The 26866-nt window shown below is 49.6% G+C and overlaps 2 protein-coding genes across 8 annotated transcripts in view; one reads left to right on the top strand and one right to left on the bottom strand.

Moving 5' to 3' along the window:
- The window catches only part of LOC140355682 (uncharacterized), a 201693-nt gene that overhangs the window by 1033 nt on the left and 173794 nt on the right, over window positions 1–26866 (top strand). The gene's annotated exons all lie outside the window — the stretch shown is intronic.
- LOC140355925 (disks large-associated protein 1-like) overlaps window positions 1–26866 on the bottom strand; it is a 92261-nt gene that overhangs the window by 63770 nt on the left and 1625 nt on the right. The window lies entirely within an intron of this gene.

Genomic DNA, 26866 nt, shown 5'->3' with positions numbered 1-26866 from the left:
CTTGGTTCAGTCCTGGTTTAGACCTGGTTTAGACCTGGTTTAGTCCTGGTTTAGACCTGGTTTAGTCCTGGTTTAGACCTGGTTTAGTCCTGGTTCAGTCCTGGTTTAGACCTGGTTTAGACCTGGTTTAGACCTGGTTTAGACCTGGTTTAGACCTGGTTTAGTCCTGGTTCAGTCCTGGTTTAGACCTGGTTTAGACCTGGTTTAGACCTGGTTTAGACCTGGTTTAGTCCTGGTTTAGTCCTGGTTTAGACCTGGTTTAGACCTGGTTTAGTCCTGGTTTAGTCCTGGTTTAGCCCTGGTTCAGTCCTGGTTTAGACCTGGTTTAGACCTGGTTTAGACCTGGTTTAGTCCTGGTTTAGTCCTGGTTTAGACCTGGTTTAGACCTGGTTTAGTCCTGGTTTAGTCCTGGTTTAGCCCTGGTTTAGTCCATGAATCCCTGCTGCAGAAGGCAGTTGGTCTTGGGGTCAGAGAGCCTCTAAATGGACACCATTAATCGTGTTCTCCCCACAGCCGTCACCAGAGGTCAGCAGCAGAGGGCGCCGTTTAAAGTCGGCACATCGTTAGCCTGATCGGCGCTAAACCCGCCGAGGTCGACGGCGCTAATCGAATGTTCCGGTTTCTATCAAGTCACAACAAACCGCTGCTGAGTCACTGCAGAAGGTCAGAGGAGCAGAGCGTCGGCCCTCGTTAAATATTGAGCTTCTGTAAAACACCAGGGACCGTTTCAGACCACAAAAACTGAGCCAAGACCAACCTGGGCACGAGGTGTGGGTATAAACCAGCTCTAAACCGACACAGGACCAATAACAATCACGTCTTTCTGAAGCTTTTGTATAAAACATCGTTTCACTTGTGACAGAGAAGATGCTGAACTTTGTTACGGAGATATGAACCATAAACCGTGTCAATAAAAGGGCAATCTGAGAGTGAAACAGCACATTCTACCGACTATAGCACATCGGGCTGATCCATTTGGGGAAAAAATCCAATTAAAGTTCATTTCAGAGCTCGTTTGTACAGATCCACACTATAGTCTGCAGTTTTTATGCAGTATTACACAGGATATTGCTTGTTTGTGGAGGTCATTAAAAAAGCGTCAGCCTGTGAGATTTGCTTCAGCTCCGGACAACAACACGGAGCTGGGACGGTCCGTGCGAGGAGATGTTACGGCCTCATTTCTTACATTATTCTTTAAATCGAGTCGAAACCTGTGTCACTTAAAGTCCACACGACGGGTTTTTGTAATTATGTCTTAGTTTGGTCTGTAGCACCTGTGGTAAATATGAATCAAGAGTTTTACGTCAGTTAATTTGCAATTTGTGAAGAAATCTTGAACACTCTGTTTAAAATGACAGGAAGTAGAGCTGTATCCCTCTGTGATGTCATCAAAATAAAGGTGTTTTAATGTATTATTGTGTGTCAGATCAGAACTGTTGTGTCATTTATGTGGAGTTTGGCTCTTGTCTGGTTGCTAGGTAACTGTTGTGGAATTAATTCTACCCGTGTCATATTTGCGCTCACGTCCGACCAGGAAGTACAACTAAAGTTTGTGAAGAAATCTTGAAAAATCCGTCTAAAATGACAGGAAGTAGAGCTGTATCCCTCTGTGATGTCATCAGTGTGCGACGTGCCAAGAAAGTTTACACTTTTAAGTGTAAACTTTCAGTTGTGACAGTTTAAGCCGTCAAAATAAAGATGTTTTATGGTATTATTGAGCGTGAAATCAGAACTGTTGTGTCATTTATGTGGAATTTGCCACTTGTTTACAATCTGGTTGCTAGGTAACAGTTGTGGAATTAATTCTACCCATGTCATATTTGCCAGGAACTTTACAGAAAAATGGTCAAACTGTTGAGTCAAACCTGAACTATAAGTGTGTCGAGTGCGTTTGAGTGCAATGTGCGGTCTAACCTGTCGTGTGCACTTTAATCACCCGCGGCAACGCTTAATCGGTGTTTACTTCACACTCTGTCACCTTCTAGATCACATGATTTCCTGTTCAAATGCAAAGGTCAGACGTGTGATTGAACCGCCAACCTCCAAGTCACCATAAACTCCGTCGTTCAAAATGCCGAATGTCTTCCCTGCGCGTCACTCCTATTTCACAATACTCTCCCGTCTAATGAAGCCTGGAGGCAATAAAACAAAAAAAAGATGAGCTCCATAATTGTCGTGCTTCTCGCAGCAGAGACGGTAAACACGGCGGTGCGTGTGTGATTGGAGCATTAGTGAACAGCGGGAGACAGCGGGGGGCGCTGTTTCACCGGCGCCGCACAAGAACCGCCGCATTTACCTCCAGCAGATTCTGGGTCAAATCATTGCTGCCCCCTGCTGCCCTCTGATGCCCCTCTGATGCCCTCTGATGCCCTCTGATGCCCTCTGATGCCCTCTGATGCCCTCTGCTGCTCTCTGATGCCCTCTGGTGCCCTCTGATGCCCTCTGGTGCCCTCTGATGCCCTCTGCTGCTCTCTGATGCCCTCTGGTGCCCCCTGCTGCCCTCTGCTGCTCTCTGATGCCCTCTGGTGCCCTCTGATGCCCTCTGGTGCCCTCTGATGCCCCTCTGATGCCCTCTGCTGCCCTCTGATGCCCCTCTGCTGCCCTCTGATGCCCCTCTGATGCCCTCTGATGCCCTCTGATGCCCTCTGATGCCCTCTGCTGCTCTCTGATGCCCTCTGGTGCCCCCTGCTGCCCTCTGCTGCTCTCTGATGCCCTCTGGTGCCCTCTGGTGCCCTCTGATGCCCCTCTGATGCCCCTCTGATGCCCTCTGATGCCCCTCTGCTGCTCTCTGATGCCCTCTGGTGCCCCCTGCTGCCCTCTGCTGCTCTCTGATGCCCTCTGGTGCCCTCTGGTGCCCTCTGATGCCCCTCCGATGCCCCTCTGATGCCCTCTGATGCCCCTCTGCTGCTCTCTGATGCCCTCTGCTGCCCTCTGATGCCCTCTGCTGCCCTCTGATGCCCTCTGATGCCCTCTGATGCCCCTCTGCTGCTCTCTGGTGCCCCCTGCTGCCCCTGCTGCCCCCTGCCTGACTCTGAAGAGCACTAAAGAGACTGGAGACGTGAGGCGAGTTCAGCCCCGCCCCCTCTGGAGGGTCGATGACAAATGTCCAACAAGAGAAGAGGAAAGAAGTGCTCTGCCTCACCAACTATAAGATAAGATCATGATTTTACATTTTGCTCATTATAAACCGGAATATTCATGTGAAACGGCTTGAAAATAGAATCTGGAGAACTGATAAGCCCCGCCTCTTCACAGTGATAAACCCCGCCTCTTCACAGTGATAAGCTCCGCCTCTTCAGATATAGTTCACTGTGACGAGCAGCAGATTGTCATGTACACGGCGCCGCTTCAGAACTCAGTCTTCACTGTTCAAACACTCTGTGGGCGGGGCTAGGGGGTAGGGGGGAACCCTGGAGCGTCAGCTGCAGGACGACACACGGTGACTCAAACATGTAGGACTATTATAACACTTTAAGAGAACCTTCAGCTAACGGAGGTCTGAACGAGCTTCAGTAAACGATGGACTTCCCTCCTCCTCTTCTCCTCTCTCTCTTCTCTTTCCTCTTTTCTGCCCATCTCTCTCTTCGTTCTTTCCTTCCCTCTGTCTAGCCCTTTCTCGCTCACTTTTTCTTTTCTTCCTCTCACTCTTCCCTTCTCCCTCGCTCATCTTCTTTTTTCTCTCCTCCATCTCTCACTCCCTTCAATTGCTCCACTCTCTTCCTTTTCTTCACCTCTCTCGTCTTTCTTACTCTTCTCTCTTTCATGTTCTCTCTCCTCCTCTCCTCTCCTCCCCTCCTCTCTCCTCCTCTCCTCCCTCTCTCTTCTCCTCCTCCCTCTCTCCTCCCCTCCTCCCTCCCTCCCTCTCTCCTCCCCTCCTCTCCTCCTCCCTCCCTCTCTCCTCCCCTCCTCTCCTCCTCCCTCCCTCCCTCTCTCCTCCCCTCCTCTCCTCCTCCCTCCCTCCCTCTCTCCTCCTCCCTCTCTCCTCTCCTCCCTCCCTCTCTCCTCCCCTCCTCTCCTCCTCCCTCCCTCTCTCCTCCCCTCCTCTCTTCCTCCCTCCCTCCCTCTCTCCTCCCTCCCTCCTCTCCTCCCCTCCTCTCCTCCTCCCTCCCTCCCTCTCTCCTCCTCCCTCCCTCCCTCTCTCCTCCCCTCCTCTCCTCCTCCCTCTCCCTCCCTCTCTCCTCCTCCCTCTCTCCTCTCCTCCCTCCCTCTCTCCTCCCCTCCTCTCCTCCTCCCTCCCTCTCTCCTCCCCTCCTCTCTTCCTCCCTCCCTCCCTCTCTCCTCCCTCCCTCTCTCCTCCCCTCCTCTCCTCCTCCCTCCCTCTCTCCTCCCCTCCTCTCTTCCTCCCTCCCTCCCTCTCTCCTCCCCTCCTCTCCTCCTCCCTCCCTCTCTCCTCCCCTCCTCTCTTCCTCCCTCCCTCCCTCTCTCCTCCCTCCCTCCTCTCCTCCCCTCCTCTCTTCCTCCCTCCCTCCCTCTCTCCTCCCTCCCTCTCTCTTCCCTCCCTCCTCTCCTCCCCTCCTCTCTTCCTCCCTCCCTCCCTCTCTCCTCCCTCCCTCTCTCCTCCTCCCTCTCTCCTCTCCTCCCTCCCTCTCTCCTCCCCTCCTCTCCTCCTCCCTCCCTCTCTCCTCCCTCCCTCTCTCCTCCCTCCCTCCTCTCCTCCCCTCCTCTCTTCCTCCCTCCCTCCCTCTCTCCTCCCTCCCTCCCTCCTCCCTCCCTCCCTCTCTCCTCCCTCCCTCCTCTCCTCCCCTCCTCTCTTCCTCCCTCTCTCCTCCCCTCCTCTCTTCCTCCCTCCCTCCCTCTCTCCTCCCTCCTCTCCTCCCTCCTCAGCTGCAGAGAGCTGGGCTGCAGTGTTGACGTGGTGTGTGGGAGGCTGGTGGACTCGGAGCAGGTTATTTTTGGACAAACAGAAGAGTGGAACAAAAAGGTTTAGAGCGAGAGAAGCAGACAGGTACGAGGCTGCAGGCGTCCCCCTGTCCAACGTCCTCCACAACCGCACCACAACCGCCACAACCACATCACAACCACAACCGCACCACAACCCCATCACAACCACCATAACCGCATCACAACCACATCACAACCACATCACAACCGCATCACAACAGCCGCATCACAACCACATCACAACCACAACCACATCACAACCACATCACAACCGCACAACAGCCGCATCACAACCGCATCACAACCGCATTACACCCGCATCACAACCTCATCACAACCGCACCACAACCACATCACAAGCGCATCACAACCGCACCACAACCACATCACAACCGCATCACAAGCGCATCACAACCACATCACAACCGCATCACAGCCACATCACAACCACAACCACATCACAACCACATCACAACCGCATCACAGCCACATCACAACCACAACCACATCACAACCACATCACAACCACATCACAACCGCATCACAGCCACATCACAACCACAACCACATCACAACCACATCACAACCGCACAACAGCCGCATCACAACCGCATTACACCCGCATCACAACCTCATCACAACCGCACCACAACCACATCACAACCGCATCACAACCACATTACAACCGCACAACAGCCGCACCACAACCACATCACAACCGCATCACAAGCGCATCACAACCACATCACAACCGCACAACACCCGCATCACAACCACATCACAACCACATCACAACCGCATCACAGCCACATCACAACCACAACCACATCACAACCACATCACAACCGCACAACAGCCGCATCACAGCCGCATCACAACCGCATTACACCCGCATCACAACCTCATCACAACCGCACCACAACCACATCACAACCGCATCACAACCACATTACAACCGCACAACAGCTGCATCACAACCACATTACAACCGCACAACAGCCGCATCACAACCACATTACACCCGCATCACAACCACATCACAACCGCACAACAACCGCATCACAACCACATCACAACCACATCACAACCGCACAACAGCTGCATCACAACCACATTACAACCGCACAACAGCTGCATCACAACCACATTACAACCGCACAACAGCCGCATCACAACCACATTACACCTGCATCACAACCGCATCACAACCAAATTACACCCGCATCACAACCACATCACAACCGCACAACAACCGCATCACAACCACATCACAACCACATCACAACCGCACAACAGTCGCATCACAACCACATTACAACCGCATCACAACCGCATCACAACCGTTGTTTCACAGTTTCTCATTATTATCATTTTTAATTTAATCTGGTTCTTTTGCTTTGGCATGTTTTAGAAGTTAAAATAAACCGCACATGACTTTCTCTCATGGGGATTTGCGCTAGTGCTCCCTCTACTGGCGGCAGAGGGAATTACCACAGGGAAATGGAGCCCAACCCGACTCCAGCTGCGTCCGTGATGTGGAAACAACGTTATAGCGCGGTTAAGAGCTAAAAGTAAAGCCCTGTTGACACAATGTGCGCGCTTCGAGACCATTTCCGACATGTTCCCGACACCTTCTCTCGCCCTCGCGTGCACGGCACCTCAAATTAAACGCAGACGTTCTCCGTTCGCTTTTGACGGCCGGCGCAGCGAGGAGCCGCCATGTGAGCGGAGCGCGCCGGTTCTATTCCCGTCCTTTGATCTTCTCTCTCTCTCTCCATCTGCCTCTCCGGTGGCGAGCGCGTCACGCCATCGCCGCCCACCCACTTTCAAGAAATCTCCCAGAGTTCAGTTCAGCGGCGCGGCGTAGGACGACCCGCTTTTCTCCAGCCGCGCTCGCTCCATCGCGGCGCTTCCGTCTGCGAGAACGCTCTCGGTACGTCACGGAGAGGATGCAGCAGTGATCATACTCTCCTGTACACCTGCAGGGTTCGAATTTTTGGGGGAATTTATTTGATGAAATCCAAGACCAAGAACAGAGATTTGATCTTGAAAGTTTAAAATAATAAGAGATTAGAGAACACGTGAATAGTGTACGTATGCTAACGCTAACACCTTCAGCTACATGACGCACAGACAACGAACTGTCGTAACGATTGTTTAACGAGAGCAAACTCAGACAAATCTGTGAACTGTGTACGACACGACTCACTGGATGAACGCGGTTGTAGCGATCGTGAATGACGTTTAAGCAAGAGTTACGCTGTATCGTCGCTAGCGTTAGCAGCTCGCGCAGGTAAAAGATCCACAGTTTTACATCCGATGCAAAAAGCAAAAATAGTCTGTTTTCTTCACCAACATGAAATCCAAGTTAAATAAACACGTGTGATTTATATGAGTCCATAAATACTCACTGTCTTTATCAGATGAATCCACTGTGTGTCGAGTCAGAGTAACGGGCAAAATGAAACGTAGCATTTAGCCGAGCAAAACGTCTTCACTCGGTTGAGAACTTAGATAATCTGTTTATTGTTTACTCATGAACACCCCTGTTGTTTCGAACGCAAAAGCCCAGTGAATATGAGATTTTTACTCAATTATCCCCAGATTAAAGCTGAACTGAGGTCGCCCTGTCGCACAATATTCACAGACAAAACGTACACATGACCCGCATCATAAAACCTCTACTCTCGTGGCGCGTTTCGGACTTGGTTTATAACGATCATTCAGTACTATTTCTATCATCGATTAGTTGCAAATGTAAACACGACAAATATTACGCCTGAAAAATGTAATATTGCATCATAAAAAACTTCATACAAATATAATGACACGCCCGAGGGTTTGTGAGCGCTAGACAATCCACTACTTGGATTGAATCGAATATATACCGTATTTTCCAGACTATACGTTTTTTTTATCGTTTTGGCAGGGGTGCGACTTATACTCCAGAGCGACTTATATGTGATGTCACTGGATGATTATTTTCACTCTGACAACCACAGGAGGGCGCTCTAGAAGGATCTGCACTTCCTCTTCCTCTGGAGTTTGTGGAGTTGTTTAGAAGTGACACAGAGGAAGAAGAATTCAATGGATTTAGTGATTTGGGGTAAAACTGATGCTTTGCTAAACTTGTTAGCATGTTCTTTATGCTATAGTTATCTGTTAGCATGTTCTTTATGCTATAGTTATCTGAATAACTGTTCATATGTTACGTTAACATACCAGACACTTACTAAAGTTCGTTGTCTGTTCTTGGTCTTGGATTTTATCAAATACATTTCCCCCAAAAGTGTGTGTGACTTATGCGTCCAGTGTGACTTAAATGTGTTTTCTTCTTCTCCATTATGCATTTTTTTTGGCTGGTGCGACTTATACTCCGAAAAATACGGTAGTCTAATTGATCCAAACACGACACTGACCTTGCAGCAAAGAGAAATGACCAGGGAAAAACCTCGGCGAGTGCAAACGCCGTCCCCGGTCACGTCTGGGAGGACCGGCTCTACCTCTGGCATTTAACCAACCGCATTTGTAAATAAAACATGAGCTGCCATAAATATAAGACAGAATCTACATCAGCGCACACGCCTTTCAGCAGCCGCGTCGCCGGCCCCAGACGCTCGCCAGCGAACCATGTCTCAAAGTATCGATACCCGCGCGCTAATCGATACTAGAACTGGTATCGCAAACGAACGTCGATACTGGAGAAAATGACAAAAACACGACACAGTTGCACGTTTTTCCTGAATATTTTTAGACGGGTGAAAGAAGTGAATGAATCTATAGCAATTGATCATGACCTGGACTCCAAACCTGAGAGAAGGAGAAGAAGAGGGAGAAGAAGAGGGAGGAGGAGAAGAAGGAGAAGAAGAAGAGAAAGAGGAAGAAGTGGAAGGAGGAGGAGAAGAAGAAGAAGGAAAAGGAGAATAAGGAGGTGAAGAATAAGGAGGTGAAGAAGAAGGAGGAGAAGAAGAAGGAAAAGAAGGAGAAGAAGAAGGAGGTGAAGAAGGAGGAGAAGAAGGAAAAGAAGAAGAAGAAGAAGAAGAAGAAGAAGAAGAAGAAGAAGAAGAAGAAGAAGAAGAAGAAGAAGAAGAAGAAGAAGAAGAAGAAGAAGAAGAAGAAGAAGAAGAAGAAGAAGAAGAGAGGGAGGAGGAGGAGAAGGAGAAGAAGAGGGAGGAGGAGGAGAAGGAGAAGAAGAGGGAGAAGGAAGGAGAAGGAGAAGAAGAAGAGGGAGGAGGAGGAGATGAAGGAGAAGAAGAAGAGAAAGAGGAAGAAGAAGTGGAAGGAGGAGGAGAAGAAGAAGAAGGAAAAGAAGGAGAAGAAGAAGAAGAAGAAGAAGAAGAAGAAGAAGAAGAAGAAGTGGAAGGAGGAGGATAAGAAGAAGAAGGAAAAGAAGGAGAAGAAGAAGGAGAAGAAGAAGAAGAAGAAGAAGAAGAAGGAGAAGGAGAAGGAGGAGAAGGAGGAGAGGAAGTGACGTGATCACCTTTGTTGAAAGGAGTTTAATATCATATTGATGACTGATCATGTGTTTGTTTGACTATCTCGCCCGTCAAAATGACAACGTGGCACTCCGGGACGCTCATCTGCCGAACGCGTCGTCGTAGTAACCGCCGTGACACGTCCGGCCCGAAGTTAAATCTGCCGCCGCTGCGCCTCCCTCTGCCTGCGCGGCAGACTCGGGGACAGCTCTGCTCTGTGGGATGTGCGACCACTGGAGGCGGGGACCGAAAACGAGCGGTCGGCGGCGGCGAAACGCGCCCGGCGAATCGGAGCGACGGGCTAAGTTTGGACCGCCGGCTCGGGACGGGGGACGGACGGAGCGACGGGAAGAAAGAAGGAAAAGCAGGGGGAGGCGGAGAGCGAGGAAGAGTGACGGGAGGACGGGCTAATTTATGCAGTGCTGTGCTAAAGGCAGAGGCGAGAAGTGGAGAGAAGGAGAGTGTGCAAAAGAGTAAGAGAACGAGAGAAGGAGGAGAAAGAGTGACAGGTGCTAAAACACTGACATACTGCCATACACACGTTGTGATTTGGAATCCCACGAGACTGAGCTGTTGGTCAGAATCCTCAGATTGTAGGTTTGTAATCGCCCCGGGCCCGTCCACCGCCAAGTGTTCAGCGTCTTCTTCCAAAGTCACAATCCTTTTCTGTCAGAAGAGCTCTGAGAAAGCGGCGCCATCGCTCAACGAGGAGCGCGCGGGACGCTGTGACGGTGGCCCCGCCTCTTCCGTCCGCGGGTCTGAGGCCGCGGTCCCGTTCGCGGTGACATGTCAGGCTGGATTCCCTTCACAAAACGGGAATCACGTTTGCCGACACTGAACGACGCCGATCTATTTATAGACTCATAGTTTGGAGCGGGGCCGTTCATTCGACTTCATTTTCCCGAGGGCCAAGGTCTGTGGGCCGGACAAACTATCCCCGACACCGTTTCAGTTGATACAATCAAGAACTACGGATTCTTTTGTGAGAAATTACATATTTTGTGTACACAGTAAGTATATTTTTATTTTCATTTTGGTCTCATGGCCTAGTTTTGTTTTTGATCCCATAACAGATTTGAATTGTTTTGACTTTTTGACTTTATACAGGTTGTTTTATCATTGTTCACTGTTTTGTGTTGCACCGTATCACCAAAACAAGTTCCTATGTTTGTGAATTCTGTTCATTAATAATGGAAATATTACCTTTCTGAAAATCTGAAATCTGAAAATCTGAAATACAAAATGTTTTATGAACAAAATTGCCCGTCCAAAACTGAACCAGAGTTAAACTAGGACTAGACTAGGATCCAAACAGGTCTAAAGCTGATTTAACTAAACCAAAACCAAACCGGGTCTAAACTAGTGCTAACCCAGAATGAAACCATTAAACACCAGCATTTTATTGCTTTAATATTTGGAAGATGGGATACGGGCCAGATTTAATCCAATCGAAGGACCTGTTTTGGCCCCCGGGCCTTAAGTTGAATTGCCCTGGTTTAGAAGAGAACAAAACAAAAGACAAAACACTTCTCTTGAGTCTGAATCTTCAGCACAAACGTCTCAAACTGAAGCTCCTGAACATGACCAGGGTTTACTGTCCACAGTCACCACTACAGCACCAACTACACTCACATACAATCACCCAAATACACAAGTTATATGCACTTAGAGTACGTAACGTCAGTGGTATTGAAAGTATCCGTGTGTAAAGCGTCTTCCATAGTCTGAGCTCGACAGTTTGATCTGAAACTCCTGGACTCTTTTCATTGTCTTCGCTTCACTAGAGACGTCACGATTTCAAATGTTAGATTATTGTGAGAATAAACGTCACGATTTAACGATTATTCTCCGTTGTCAACGTCACGACCAAAACAACCAAAAAGTCCAGAGTTTTCTTTCCTTCTTGTTTCTGTTTCCCGCTCCTCGATGTGGGACCTGCTTTATGAAATGAAAAGGCTGAGCAGAAAGCACTCAATTTTGCTTCTAAAATTCTCACATTTATTTTAATTGAACCAAAAATAATAATTATTTGAATTTGAAAAAAGTTATTTTAAAACTCACAATTATAATTTTTAATTACGATTCACCGATTATTCATTAATATTCTTTTCATCCCTACTCTTCACTATGGTTTAGTTTTTAGTACAGTGTTTACTCAAATATGTTTTAATTAATAACAAAACAAAGAAACATAAAAAAGATAATTCATATTAATAAGTGAAAAACTACACATATCGTTACATTTGTGTATTTGTAAAAGTGAAATACGATTAAGAATGACTCATATTAACTTAATGCACAAACACAGATAATGTGCGTTTCATTTGACCAACAACAGCCACATTATTAAGTCAAAATGTCTAAAATGAATAAACGATTTTTGAATTTTATCGCTAATATACTTTATTTGTAAATATTCTCTGTCTAGAAGCCTTTTAATATCTATATTTCAACCAAAAATCTCGATGTGCAACGGAAATAATCCTTTGACTCGTCGACTAATCAAACTGCTCAAACTCGCAGCCTTAATGAAGTTATTCATTTAAGTTATTTGCCACTTCTTCTCGCGAAAACAACGTCCGTCACTGCTAATCGCGACGTTCCGCTGTGATTTGGATTCCGTTTGCGTCTGCGCGTCGCCGTCAATCACCTCAACGTCGGCGTGAGTGTCATTCGGTGTAATTGTTGCCGTCAGGAGCCCAGCGTGACGAGCCTTTCGCAGTAAAAGCCTCCGTCTCCCGCCCCTTCACAGTAAAAGCCTTTGTGCCTCAGCTCCGGGAGGCTCCGCGCGCTCTTTTGTGTCGCGGACAGTTCGGCCGACGCATCACTTCCTGCTGAGCGCCAAACGGCATCGGCTTCGGTTTACAGTGACGGCCAAAGTGAGGGCCAAATTCTACTTTGTTTGTTTCATTAAAAAGGGCGGTCGTTTCACATTTGCGCATGAAAACTCAAGAAGAAGAAGAACTCTGGCTTTTTAACTTGAACTGCAGCAGATTAAAATCAAACGGTAGAGAAAGGGACACGATGTTGAGCGTAGAGGACATGGACGGACTCAGGAAATGGTTTAAGTTTGTGGAAAATAATCAATCCATCGCACGAGGAGAGATGGAACGGCAATAGGACCACGCTGAATGCCAGTACGATTTCTTTGGGAGGAAAAATACAATATCAGGTGTTCGACCACAGAGTCTAAGACGGTGGAAGTGGAGGTGGAGGTGGAGTCTACGCTGGAGTCTACGGTGGAAGTGGAGTCTACGGCGGAGTCTACGCTGGAGTCTACGGTGTAGGTGGAGTCTACGCTGGAGTCTACGTTGGAGGTGGAGTCTACGCTGGAGTCTACGGTGGAGGTGGAGTCTACGCTGGAGTCTACGGTGGAGGTGGAGTCTACGCTGGAGTCTACGTTGGAGGTGGAGTCTACGCTGGAGTCTACGTTGGAGTCTACGGCAGAGTCTACGGCGGAGTCTACGCTGGAGTCTACGGTGGAGGTGGAGTCTACGGCGGAGTCTAAGGTGGAGTCTATGGTGGAGGTGGAGTCTACAGTGGAGGTGGAGTCTACGGTGGAGTCTACGCTGAAGTCTACGGCAGAGTCTACGGCGGAGTCTACGGTGGAGGTGGAGTCTACGGCGGAGTCTACGGTGGAGGTGGAGTCAACGGCGGAGTCTAAGGTGGAGTCTATGGTGGAGGTGGAGTCTACGGTGGAGGTGGGAGTCTACGCTGGTGTCTACAGCGGAGTCTACGGCGGAGTCTACGGTGGAGGTGGAGTCTACGGCGGAGTCTAAGGTGGAGTCTATGGTGGAGGTGGAGTCTACGGTGGAGGTGGAGTCTACGGTGGAGGTGGAGTCTACGGTGGAGGTGGAGTCTATGGTGGAGTCTACGCTGAAGTCTACGCTGGAGTCTACGGTGGAGGTGGAGTCTACGGTGAAGGTGGAGTCTACGGTGGAGGTGGAGTCTACGGTGGCGTCTATGGTGGAGTCTACGGTGGAGTCTACGGTGGAGGTGGAGTCTACGGTGGAGATGGAGTCTACGGTGGCGTCTACGGTGGAGGTGGAGTCTACGGTGGCGTCTACGGTGGAGGTGGAGTCTACGGTGGAGTCTACGCTGAAGTCTACGGTGGACGTGGAGTCTACGGTGGCGTCTATGGTGGAGGTGGAGTCTACGGTGGAGTCTACGCTGAAGTCTACGGCGGAGTCTACGGTGGAGGTGGAGTCTACGGTGAAGGTGGAGTCTACGGTGGAGGTGGAGTCTACGGTGGCGTCTATGGTGGAGGTGGAGTCTACGGTGGAGATGGAGTCTACCGTGGAGTCTATGGTGAAGGTGGAGTCTACGGTGGAGATGGAGTCTACGGTGGAGTCTATGGTGAAGGTGGAGTCTATGGTGGAGTCTACGGTGAAGGTGGAGTCTACGGTGAAGGTGGAGTCTATGGTGGAGTCTACGGTGAAGTCTACGGTGGACGTGTCGAGGTGAAAAGTCTAAAGTCTAACTACAGCAGGTGGCAGTAATGCAGTAATGTAACACTTGGATACCAACCGCCATTAAACACAGAAGAAGAGGAAGAAGACGAGTCGAAGTCGTGCAGCGTTTCTGAGGCGTGTTTCTGGTACTCGGCACGGTGCGTCTTGAGCGTTCACATGTCAGACACTTGGGACGCTGGGAAACACAGTGGGGGGGAAACTGAGCGTGTCAATCCACAAGGAGCTTCCTCTGACGAGCACCACGTAGACTTCAGGTTCAACTGCGTTTTTTTCATGGCCAATACAACCTCACCGTTTTATCATCATTTATTGTGATTACAGAGTATTTATGTAGCGCTTTTCCACATTCAAGCACTTTACTAGGCAATGCGGGTGAAATGTCTTGCCTAAGGACATAACAACATTTCCTCCAGCGCCCCCCCGTGGGACCTGGTGTCCACTACAAACCTTTAAAGCAGCAGTGTCACCTTTACACCCCTTCAAATAACTCTTTAGCAGCAAGTCGACTGAAAACAATTGGCTGTGCTGGAGAACTGAGGCTGACGACCCATGTGCAAGTCTTAAAATGACCAGCAGGGGGACAAACCACTGACCAACCACACACAATTTAGGCTATTTTACTTGGAAACGTAGCAAATCACAAAACCTGTGGGTGGTGAAGTAGAATCTGACCCTAGTTTGTCCATTTGAACCTGGAACTAAACCTGGACTGGACCAGGACCGAACCAGAACCAGTGTGAACACATCAGCCAGTCCTCGAGGATATAAACGGCGTCAAAAGTACAGTCGTAGGATCTAAATCTCCTCTTGGTTTTTGGCCCTGGTTTATCCCCGTCTTAGTCACAGTTTAACTCGGCGTTTCGAGTTCACACATACATCTCGCTGGTTTGAAAGAGGAGCCGGCGACGTGTCAAAGTCGTGGAAGCGGCGAGTGGGAGCAGAGTGTGCCGTCCGGGGCCAAGAAACACCGGCCGAGTCACACAGTCTGGCACCGACAGGGCCCCGAAACCACCACGGGCCCCGAAACCACCGACACGGGCCCCGAAACCACCACGGGCCCCGAAACCACAGACACGGGCCCAGAAACCACAGACACGGGCCCTGAAACCACTGACACGGGCCCCGAATGCACCGACACGGGCCCTGAAACCACAGACACGGGCCCTGAAACCACTGACACGGGCCCTGAAACCACAGACACGGCCCCAGAAACCACAGACACGGGCCCAGAAACCACAGACACGGGCCCTGAAACCACAGACACGGGCCCTGAAACCACTGACACGGGCCCTGAAACCACAGACACGGGCCCTGAAACCACTGACACGGGCCCTGAAACCACAGACACGGGCCCTGAAACCACAGACACTGGCCCTGAAACCACTGACACGGGCCCTGAAACCACAGACGCGGGCCCTGAAACCACAGACACGGGCCCTGAAACCACAGACACGGGCCCTGAAACCACAGACAAGGGCCCTGAAACCACAGACACAGGCCCAGAAACCACAGACACGGGCCCTGAAACAACTGACACGGGCCCCGAATGCACTGACACGGGCCCCGAATGCACCGACACGGGCCCCGAATGCACCGACACAGGCCCCAAAACCACCGACACAGGCCGCGAAACCACAGACACGGGCCCCGAAACCACAGACAAGGGCCCTGAAACAACTGACACGGGCCCAGAAACCACAGACACGGGCCCAGAAACCACAGACACGGGCCCTGAAACCACAGACACGGGCCCAGAAACCACAGACACGGGCCCAGAAACCACAGACACGGGCCCTGAAACCACAGACACGGGCCCTGAAACCACTGACACGGGCCCTGAAACCACAGACACGGCCCCAGAAACCACAGACACGGGCCCTGAAACCACTGACACGGGCCCCGAATGCACCGACACGGGCCCTGAAACCACAGACACGGGCCCTGAAACCACAGACACGGGCCCTGAAACCACTGACACGGGCCCTGAAACCACAGACACGGCCCCAGAAACCACAGACACGGGCCCAGAAACCACAGACACGGGCCCTGAAACCACAGACACGGGCCCTGAAACCACTGACACGGGCCCTGAAACCACAGACACGGGCCCTGAAACCACAGACACGGGCCCTGAAACCACAGACACTGGCCCTGAAACCACTGACACGGGCCCTGAAACCACAGACGCGGGCCCTGAAACCACAGACACGGGCCCTGAAACCACAGACACGGGCCCTGAAACCACAGACAAGGGCCCTGAAACCACAGACACAGGCCCAGAAACCACAGACACGGGCCCTGAAACCAGTGACACGGGCCCCGAATGCACTGACACGGGCCCCGAATGCACCGACACGGGCCCCGAATGCACCGACACAGGCCCCAAAACCACCGACACAGGCCGCGAAACCACAGACACGGGCCCCAAAACCACAGACACAGGCCGCGAAACCACAGACACGGGCCCCAAAACCACAGACAAGGGCCCTGAAACAACTGACACGGGCCCAGAAACCACAGACACGGGCCCAGAAACCACAGACACGGGCCCAGAAACCACAGACACGGGCCCAGAAACCACAGACACGGGCCCAGAAACCACAGACACGGGCCCTGAAACCACAGACACGGGCCCTGAAACCACAGACACGGGCCCTGAAACCACTGACACGGGCCCTGAAACCACAGACACGGCCCCAGAAACCACAGACACGGGCCCAGAAACCACAGACACGGGCCCTGAAACCACAGACACGGGCCCTGAAACCACTGACACGGGCCCTGAAACCACAGACACGGGCCCTGAAACCACTGACACGGGCCCTGAAACCACAGACACGGGCCCTGAAACCACAGACACTGGCCCTGAAACCACTGACACGGGCCCTGAAACCACAGACACGGGCCCTGAAACCACTGACACGGGCCCTGAAACCACAGACACGGGCCCTGAAACCACAGACACTGGCCCTGAAACCACAGACACGGGCCCTGAAACCACAGACACGGGCCCTGAAACCACAGACACGGGCCCTGAAACCACAGACAAGGGCCCTGAAACCACAGACACAGGCCCAGAAACCACAGACACGGGCCCTGAAACCACTGACACGGGCCCCGAATGCACTGACACGGGCCCCGAATGCACCGACACGGGCCCCGAATGCACCGACACAGGCCCCAAAACCACCGACACAGGCCGCGAAACCACAGACACGGGCCCCAAAACCACAGACAAGGGCCCTGAAACAACTGACACGGGCCCAGAAACCACAGACACGGGCCCAGAAACCACAGACACGGGCCCTGAAACCACAGACACGGGCCCAGAAACCACAGACACGGGCCCAGAAACCACAGACACGGGCCCAGAAACCACAGACACGGGCCCTGAAACCACAGACACGGGCCCTGAAACCACTGACACGGGCCCTGAAACCACAGACACGGCCCCAGAAACCACAGACACGGGCCCTGAAACCACTGACACGGGCCCCGAATGCACCGACACGGGCCCTGAAACCACAGACACGGGCCCTGAAACCACAGACACGGGCCCTGAAACCACTGACACGGGCCCTGAAACCACAGACACGGCCCCAGAAACCACAGACACGGGCCCAGAAACCACAGACACGGGCCCTGAAACCACAGACACGGGCCCTGAAACCACAGACACGGGCCCTGAAACCACAGACACGGGCCCTGAAACCACTGACACGGGCCCTGAAACCACAGACACGGGCCCTGAAACCACAGACACGGGCCCTGAAACCACAGACACTGGCCCTGAAACCACTGACACGGGCCCTGAAACCACAGACGCGGGCCCTGAAACCACAGACACGGGCCCTGAAACCACAGACACGGGCCCTGAAACCACAGACAAGGGCCCTGAAACCACAGACACAGGCCCAGAAACCACAGACACGGGCCCTGAAACCACTGACACGGGCCCCGAATGCACTGACACGGGCCCCGAATGCACCGACACGGGCCCCGAATGCACCGACACAGGCCCCAAAACCACCGACACAGGCCGCGAAACCACAGACACGGGCCCCAAAACCACAGACACAGGCCGCGAAACCACAGACACGGGCCCCAAAACCACAGACAAGGGCCCTGAAACAACTGACACGGGCCCAGAAACCACAGACACGGGCCCAGAAACCACAGACACGGGCCCAGAAACCACAGACACGGGCCCAGAAACCACAGACACGGGCCCAGAAACCACAGACATGGGCCCTGAAACCACAGACACGGGCCCTGAAACCACAGACACGGGCCCTGAAACCACAGACTCGGGCCCTGAAACCACAGACACAGGCCCAGAAACCACAGACACAGGCCCTGAAACCACAGACACAGGCCCAGAAACCACAGACACAGGCCCTGAAACCACAGACACGGGCCCTGAAACCGCTGACACGGGCCCTGAAACCACAGACACAGGCCCAGAAACCACAGACACGGGCCCTGAAACCACTGACACGGGCCCCGAATGCACTGACACGGGCCCCGAATGCACCGACACAGGCCCCAAAACCACCGACACAGGCCGCGAAACCACAGACACAGGCCGCGAAACCACAGACACGGGCCCCAAAACCACCGACACAGGCCGCGAAACCACAGACACGGGCCCCGAATGCACTGACACGGGCCCCGAATGCACCGACACAGGCCCCAAAACCACCGACACAGGCCGCGAAACCACAGACACGGGCCCCAAAACCACTGACACGGGCCCTGAAACCACAGACACAGGCCGCGAAACCACCGCCACGAAATCTACTCGACATAAATCTTAAAAACCTGTCATGTGCACTTTATCTAATTGTGACTTTATTTGGTGTGTTTATACCTGTTGTACATATAAATTATAGTTTTACAAAGATCGAGCAGGTGTTTGTCGAGAAAACGTTGAAAAAGCTGTTGAAAATAGTAGACAGGAAGCGACATCACACCATGGACACTCATTCCAGTCAGTTTATGCAGAATTTACACAAATAAAATACTTTTTTGACTCTCTTAACAGTAAATAAACAAATAAATAAACAAAATAAAGTCACTTTCATGCAGTTTTATCTGTCAAAAAGTGATATTTGATGAGTTTTTGCTCAGTGTTGGATAATTTCCTAGTGTGATGTCATCAATTACAAACAGGAAGTGACATTATAAACCTAAAACGTTTTTAAAAATAATTTATTAGCCAAATTCTAAATTCATCTTAACTACGTTTTAGTTCAATGAGTTGTCCGACCTGTAGGGGGCGCTTTAAATCAGTGTCGAGTTGGGGTTGTTCTCAGGAAATGAACACAAACATCAGGTTTGAACCCCTCTGTGGCTCAGACCCCAGCCTCAGACCCCAGCCTCAGACCCCGGCCTCAGACCCCAGCCTCAGACCCCAGCCTCAGACCCCAGCCTCAGACCCCAGCCTCAGACCCCAGCCTCAGACCCCAGCCTCAGACCCCGGCCTCAGACCCCGGCCTCAGACCCCAGCCTCAGACCCCGGCCTCAGACCCCAGCCTCAGACCCCAGCCTCAGACCCCGGCCTCAGACCCCAGCCTCAGACTCCAGCCTCAGACCCCAGCCTCAGACCCCAACCTTGGATCCAAGGCTCGGACCCCGGGCCCAGGCCTAAGGCTCGGACCCCAGGCCCAGGCCTAAGGCTCGGACCCCAGGCCCAGGCCTAAGGCTCGGACCCCAGGCCCAGGCTTGGCTTTGTTCTATTTATAACCCTCATTATCTCTGGTTTATCCTGGGGCTGTGATAATAGGCGCGCTCATACTGTACACCTAAATAAACCTTAGACCTGGTTTAGACCCACAACAGCTTCACGTTAACATGTTTTCATAATGTTATCACATCATGTTCAATAACTGTCAGTAAACATCCAGGTTTTGTCAGATTTGGACTGATTTTGAGGCTCGTCGTGTTTCATATGTTTTCTTTTTACGAGCTTCATTGAACGACAAAGATAAACTAAAAATTGTTTTTTCCTCTGCTGTAACGCCGTCGTCCGCACGTTTAGTCACGAGCTATTTACAGTTCTAACCTACGACACCCGCGGATCATTATGTTATATTTGGAACATTTTAAATCGACCTAAAACAACATAATTGAAGACGAATGTGCTTCCTTCCACGCTGCTTTGGCCCTTTACAGCTCATGGTGTCGAACGGCAGATTTAAGGCAAAATGTCTACGTGACGCTGCAGAATTCTACGTGTGTTAAGAAAATAAAAGTGCAGAAGGAAGTAAGTGTATATGAGTGGCCTGGACTGTCGGCGCCACAGGAGAATAAAGATGACTCAAACATGCAGGAATCACTCCAAACACAACTTCTACTGGTTTAATTACAAGAACCAACGTTTATAATGTGATTAAAAGCTCAGATTTTGTACAATAGATTTTTGGATTTGTTGCAGATTCAGACCTCGCTCAAAACATGTTTAGCCCTGGTTAAGACCTGGTTTAGACCTGGTTTAGTCCTGGTTTAGACCTGGTTTAGACCTGGTTTAGTCCTGGTTTAGTCCTGGTTTGGTCCTGATTTAGACCTGGTTAAGACCTGGTTTAGTCCTGGTTTAGTCCTGGTTTAGTCCTGGTTTAGTCCTGGTTTAGTCCTGGTTTAGACCTGGTTTAGACCTGGTTTAGTCCTGGTTTAGTCCTGGTTTAGACCTGGTTTAGACCTGGTTTAGACCTGGTTTAGTCCTGGTTTAGTCCTGGTTTGGTCCTGATTTAGACCTGGTTAAGACCTGGTTAAGACCTGGTTTAGTCCTGGTTTAGTCCTGGTTTAGTCCTGGTTTAGTCCTGGTTTAGTCCTGGTTTAGACCTGGTTTAGTCCTGGTTAAGTCCTGGTTAAGTCCTGGTTTAGTCCTGGTTTAGTCCTGGTTTAGTCCTGGTTTAGTCCTGGTTTAGTCCTGGTTTAGTCCTGGTTCGGTCCCTGTCAGTCTCGACCACATGGATCATTAAGACTTCTACAATTAGACTTTCTGCTTATCACTCAGGGCAACACTGGAGCTGAAACGTCTCAGAACTCTGGATTCCCTCGACACTCACAGCCTTTGCCTCTCGACCCATCACCTCCAGAGGGAACACAGCTGGATGTGTCCTGCACGCAGAAGAACACCACGTTACGCACAGAGGGCAGGTTCCCCGGCCACGCCCGCTCTTTCATTCATGTTTCTTTTAATTTCACAACTCCAACTCCTTCTCAATCTCCTCAAATAACGCCCAATTACAGAACAAACCCTTAAGTGTGGTCACAGTGTCTTAACATGAACTAGTTCAGTTCATAGTTCATAATTCAAAATTTTGAACTAAGTTCACTGCTCCAAAAAATGAACTAGTTCAGTTCTTTTTTTCAATATTATGGTATAATGTTTCTAAATTATTTCCACAGCCCAAATACAACCACAGGCAGCAATTATTGTATTAGTTTATTGCTGAAACTATGTGTCAGACTCATCTTCATCTCACATTTGACTCCTCCAGGATTCACATTCACACTGAAGGTCAGACTTCCCCAGAGGCAAAGTCTGCACAGAAATGTAGACTGTTCCCATCCTCACGACCGCATCATAAAACTCACGGAACTGGTCGTAGGGCGACTTCTTGCTGTTTTGTTGCTGTCGCGTCAATGCTGCTTTTTGTTGTGATGCGCATGCGCAGTGCGCAGTGCGATGCGACACGCAAAATCTCTGTCCGCGCTATCGGCCTCTGGAGCTCTGCAGCTCTGGATTAAAAAGAACGAACGTGTCGTTCACAGACACCAGAAAGAATGCGTTCATATGTTCGTCGGCAGTAATACAGTGCGTTCAGTTCACGTTCGCCAAAATTATGAACTTTTGTTCAATGAACACGTTCAGGCACAACACTGGCCCTTCATTCGTTTGTCGCCCTGTTTAGTGATTATTGCACAAACTTCTTCCTTCTTCCACTGACAGTTTTCAACTCCTTCGTCTGCCATTTTTCTCCACTTTCTCTGTCGTTTTCTGGCGTTTGACTCAGAATTGTCGCCCATAGACGTCGTTTAGGTCGGATGAACGGGACACGAGCGTTCAGACTGAAGTCGCATTCTAAAAGATACATATCAGATTTATTAGCACAGACGAAAGTGGCCTGGGTCGCATTTGAACGAGTCGGATTTGTGCTGTTCACACTGGATCCTGGTCACGCATGGGCCAAAAGAATCTGATTCGACCTGCAGCGTGAACGTCAACAGCAGCAGAACCAACAGCAGCAGAACCAACAGCAGCAGAACAAGCAGCAGCAGAACCAACAGCAGCAGAACCAACAGCAGCAGAACCAGCAGCAGCAGAACCAACAGCAGCAGAACAAGCAGCAGCAGAACCAACAGCAGCAGAACCAGCAGCAGCAGAACCAGCAGCAGCAGAACCAACAGCAGCAGAACCAACAGCAGCAGAACAAGCAGCAGCAGAACCAACAGCAGCAGAACCAACAGCAGCAGAACCAACAGCAGCAGAACCAACAGCAGCAGAACCAGCAGCAGCAGAACCAACAGCAGCAGAACCAACAGCAGCAGAACAAGCAGCAGCAGAACCAACAGCAGCAGAACCAACAGCAGCAGAACCAGCAGCAGCAGAACCAACAGCAGCAGAACCAACAGCAGCAGCAGAACCAACAGCAGCAGAACCAGCAGCAGCAGAACAAGCAGCAGCAGAACCAACAGCAGCAGAACCAACAGCAGCAGAACAAGCAGCAGCAGAACCAACAGCAGCAGAACCAACAGCAGCAGAACAAGCAGCAGCAGAACCAACAGCAGCAGAACCAGCAGCAGCAGAACCAACAGCAGCAGAACCAACAGCAGCAGAACAAGCAGCAGCAGAACCAACAGCAGCAGAACAAGCAGCAGCAGAACCAACAGCAGCAGAACCAACAGCAGCAGAACCAACAGCAGCAGAACCAACAGCAGCAGAACCAGCAGCAGCAGAACCAACAGCAGCAGAACCAACAGCAGCAGAACAAGCAGCAGCAGAACCAACAGCAGCAGAACCAACAGCAGCAGAACCAGCAGCAGCAGAACCAACAGCAGCAGAACCAACAGCAGCAGAACAAGCAGCAGCAGAACCAACAGCAGCAGAACCAACAGCAGCAGAACAAGCAGCAGCAGAACCAACAGCAGCAGAACCAACAGCAGCAGAACCAACAGCAGCAGAACCAACAGCAGCAGAACAAGCAGCAGCAGAACCAACAGCAGCAGAACCAGCAGCAGCAGAACCAACAGCAGCAGAACCAACAGCAGCAGAACCAACAGCAGCAGAACCAGCAGCAGCAGAACCAACAGCATCAGAACCAACAGCAGCAGAACCAACAGCAGCAGAACAAGCAGCAGCAGAACCAACAGCAGCAGAACCAGCAGCAGCAGAACCAACAGCAGCAGAACCAACAGCAGCAGAACAAGCAGCAGCAGAACCAACAGCAGCAGAACCAACAGCAGCAGAACAAGCAGCAGCAGAACCAACAGCAGCAGAACCAGCAGCAGCAGAACCAACAGCAGCAGAACCAACAGCAGCAGAACAAGCAGCAGCAGAACCAACAGCAGCAGAACCAGCAGCAGCAGAACCAACAGCAGCAGAACCAACAGCAGCAGAACCAGCAGCAGCAGAACCAACAGCAGCAGAACCAACAGCAGCAGAACCAGCAGCAGCAGAACAAGCAGCAGCAGAACCAACAGCAGCAGAACCAGCAGCAGCAGAACAAGCAGCAGCAGAACCAAAAGCCAAAAATCTCATGTAAACAGTTCCGTCGGACACGAATGATCTGACTTCTCTCCGATCGTCAGCACTAGAGCAGACAAAACACGGGCAAACGGACGTGGCGGAGGCAAAAAGAGGAAATGTTCAAGAGCTTAAATATCAGTGAACTTTGTCTTCAAATACAACAGTAACTCCACTGATTCACTGACAAAGCGTTAATGATAATCAGATGTGTAAATACACACCAAAAATCACATCTAATTGTTGGGTTTTCTCATTATTCTGTAAAATCATAAACTTGGGGTCGGCGGATATCGATGATTTTCAAACGATTTTATGTCAAACCAACAGAAATGTGTTCAAACTCTATGTGTTTAAAGTTTCACACAGAGACCTTGGGTAAACTGTCTTAATTACGAGCATGGTCTGCGTTTGTCGTCCTGTGTGATTCCTCCTCATCTGTATTCTCCCACTTTGACCTCAGACTCGATTCAGGCACGACCAAATATTAATATTAATTTGTCACGGAGGCTTTGCCAATTTCTGCAAATAAATTATACTGGTTTAGCCCCGTTTAGTCCCAGTTTAGTCCCTGTCTTTATAAACTGCCATGACAAAAAAACAAAGCAACAGATGGACAAAAACACAAAATGCAAGTTTTGAGATTCATTCTTAACTAAAGGGATTTTATTAAGAATGAGGTTTTAAAACGTGTTATTGACCTTAGACCGTGTACAACTGACTTCTTAAGATGTAAACAAAGACTGCACGACTTTTCACTGGAGGAACTATAGATAAAATGTTCTGTAGATGAAAGAAGTATAAAACACACTGTGGAGGTTTAATGCCAGCCTTTGTTAGTCTTAAGGGGACAGATTATAGCCATATATATAGCCCCGGCAAAGCAACAAAGAAACAAAAGGAGAAAAAGTTAAATGATATGCAAGAAAAAATGTAATTGTTGGAGGAAAACATGCCAAAAAGGCAAAATTACAGGAAAGAAAAAAGTTAAGAGGAGAAATTAATGATCTGAATTCACAGGAAATAGTTAAGAAACTGCTCTTTACAAACAAAGGTCTGAGAGTGGATCAAACATTTTCTAAATTACCATCTTAGAAAGAACAACTTTTAAAATATGGGACACAAAGTGATGTAATCTTGAACAAGACCAATCATTTTATAAAATTATATATATATATATATATATATATATATATATATATATATATATATATATATATATATATATATATATATATATATATATACATAGCATGTAACATATTATATAAAATAAAATGTTGATAAATCTTTCTTGTGCGTTTCAGACAATATTAAGTAAATCCAGAACAAATGTGTTAAAAATGTGTCTTTAATCATCAGAAAAATGTGAAATGTCACTTTATCTTATCTTTATTTACTCTTATTTTAAAGTTTACAACAAAACTATTTTTATTTCGTTTTTTAATCCATGAAAGAAAAACTCGCTTCATAACAAACGTCACGATAATATCTCAATTTCCATATATTGTGCAGCCCTAAAGCAGGACTAAAGCAGGACTAAAGCAGGTCTAAAGCAGGACTAAAGCAGGTCTAAAGCAGGTCTAAAGCAGGACTAAAGCAGGACTAAAGCAGGTCTAAAGCAGGTCTAAAGCAGGACTAAAGCAGGTCTAAAGCAGGTCTAAAGCAGGACTAAAGCAGGTCTAAAGCAGGACTAAAGCAGGACTAAAGCAGGACTAAAGCAGGACTAAAGCAGGTCTAAAGCAGGTCTAAAGCAGGACTAAAGCAGGTCTAAAGCAGGTCTAAAGCAGGTCTAAAGCAGGACTAAAGCAGGACTAAAGCAGGACTAAAGCAGGACTAAAGCAGGTCTAAAGCAGGTCTAAAGCAGGACTAAAGCAGGTCTAAAGCAGGTCTAAAGCAGGACTAAAGCAGGTCTAAAGCAGGACTAAAGCAGGACTAAAGCAGGACTAAAGCAGGACTAAAGCAGGACTAAAGCAGGTCTAAAGCAGGACTAAAGCAGGACTAAAGCAGGACTAAAGCAGGACTAAAGCAGGTCTAAAGCAGGTCTAAAGCAGGACTAAAGCAGGTCTAAAGCAGGTCTAAAGCAGGACTAAAGCAGGTCTAAAGCAGGACTAAAGCAGGACTAAAGCAGGACTAAAGCAGGACTAAAGCAGGACTAAAGCAGGTCTAAAGCAGGACTAAAGCAGGACTAAAGCAGGACTAAAGCAGGTCTAAAGCAGGACTAAAGCAGGTCTAAAGCAGGTCTAAAGCAGGACTAAAGCAGGACTAAAGCAGGACTAAAGCAGGTCTAAAGCAGGTCTAAAGCAGGACTAAAGCAGGACTAAAGCAGGTCTAAAGCAGGTCTAAAGCAGGACTAAAGCAGGACTAAAGCAGGACTAAAGCAGGTCTAAAGCAGGACTAAAGCAGGACTAAAGCGGGTCTAAAGCAGGACTAAAGCAGGTCTAAAGCAGGACTAAAGCAGGACTAAAGCAGGACTAAAGCAAGACTAAAGCAGGACTAAAGCAGGTCTAAAGCAGGACTAAAGCAGGACTAAAGCAGGTCTAAAGCAGGACTAAAGCAGGACTAAAGCAGGACTAAAGCAAGACTAAAGCAGGACTAAAGCAGGTCTAAAGCAGGACTAAAGCAAGACTAAAGCAGGACTAAAGCAGGACTAAAGCAGGACTAAAGCAGGACTAAAGCAGGTCTAAAGCAGGACTAAAGCAGGACTAAAGCAGGACTAAAGCAGGACTAAACCAGGACTAAAACAGGTCTAAACCAGGACTAAAGCAAGACTAAAGCGGGTCTAAAGCAGGACTAAAGCAGGACTAAAGCAGGACTAAAGCAGGACTAAAACAGGACTAAAGCAGGACTAAAGCAGGTCTAAAGCAGGTCTAAAGCAGGTCTAAAGCAGGACTAAAGCAGGTCTAAAGCAGGACTAAAGCAGGTCTAAAGCAGGTCTAAAGCAGGTCTAAAGCAGGTCTAAAGCAGGACTAAAGCAGGTCTAAAGCAGTACTAAAGCAGGTCTAAAGCAGGACTAAAGCAGGTCTAAAGCAGGACTAAAGCAGGTCTAAAGCAGGACTAAAGCAGGTCTAAAGCAGGTCTAAAGCAGGTCTAAAGCAGGACTAAAGCAGGTCTAAAGCAGGACTAAAGCAGGACTAAAGCAGGTCTAAAGCAGGTCTAAAGCAGGACTAAAGCAGGTCTAAAGCAGGTCTAAAGCAGGTCTAAACCAGGACTAAAGCAGGACTAAAGCAGGTCTAAAGCAGTACTAAAGCAGGTCTAAAGCAGGACTAAAGCAGGTCTAAAGCAGGACT

Source organism: Eucyclogobius newberryi, unplaced genomic scaffold (assembly GCF_026437365.1).
Source record: "Eucyclogobius newberryi isolate DKJ021-1_F unplaced genomic scaffold, fEucNew1.0.hap1 SCAF_12, whole genome shotgun sequence".
NCBI lineage: Eukaryota > Metazoa > Chordata > Actinopteri > Gobiiformes > Gobiidae > Eucyclogobius > Eucyclogobius newberryi.
The sequence above is the reverse complement of the archived record's forward strand: the minus strand, read 5'-3'. Positions and strand labels throughout refer to the sequence as shown.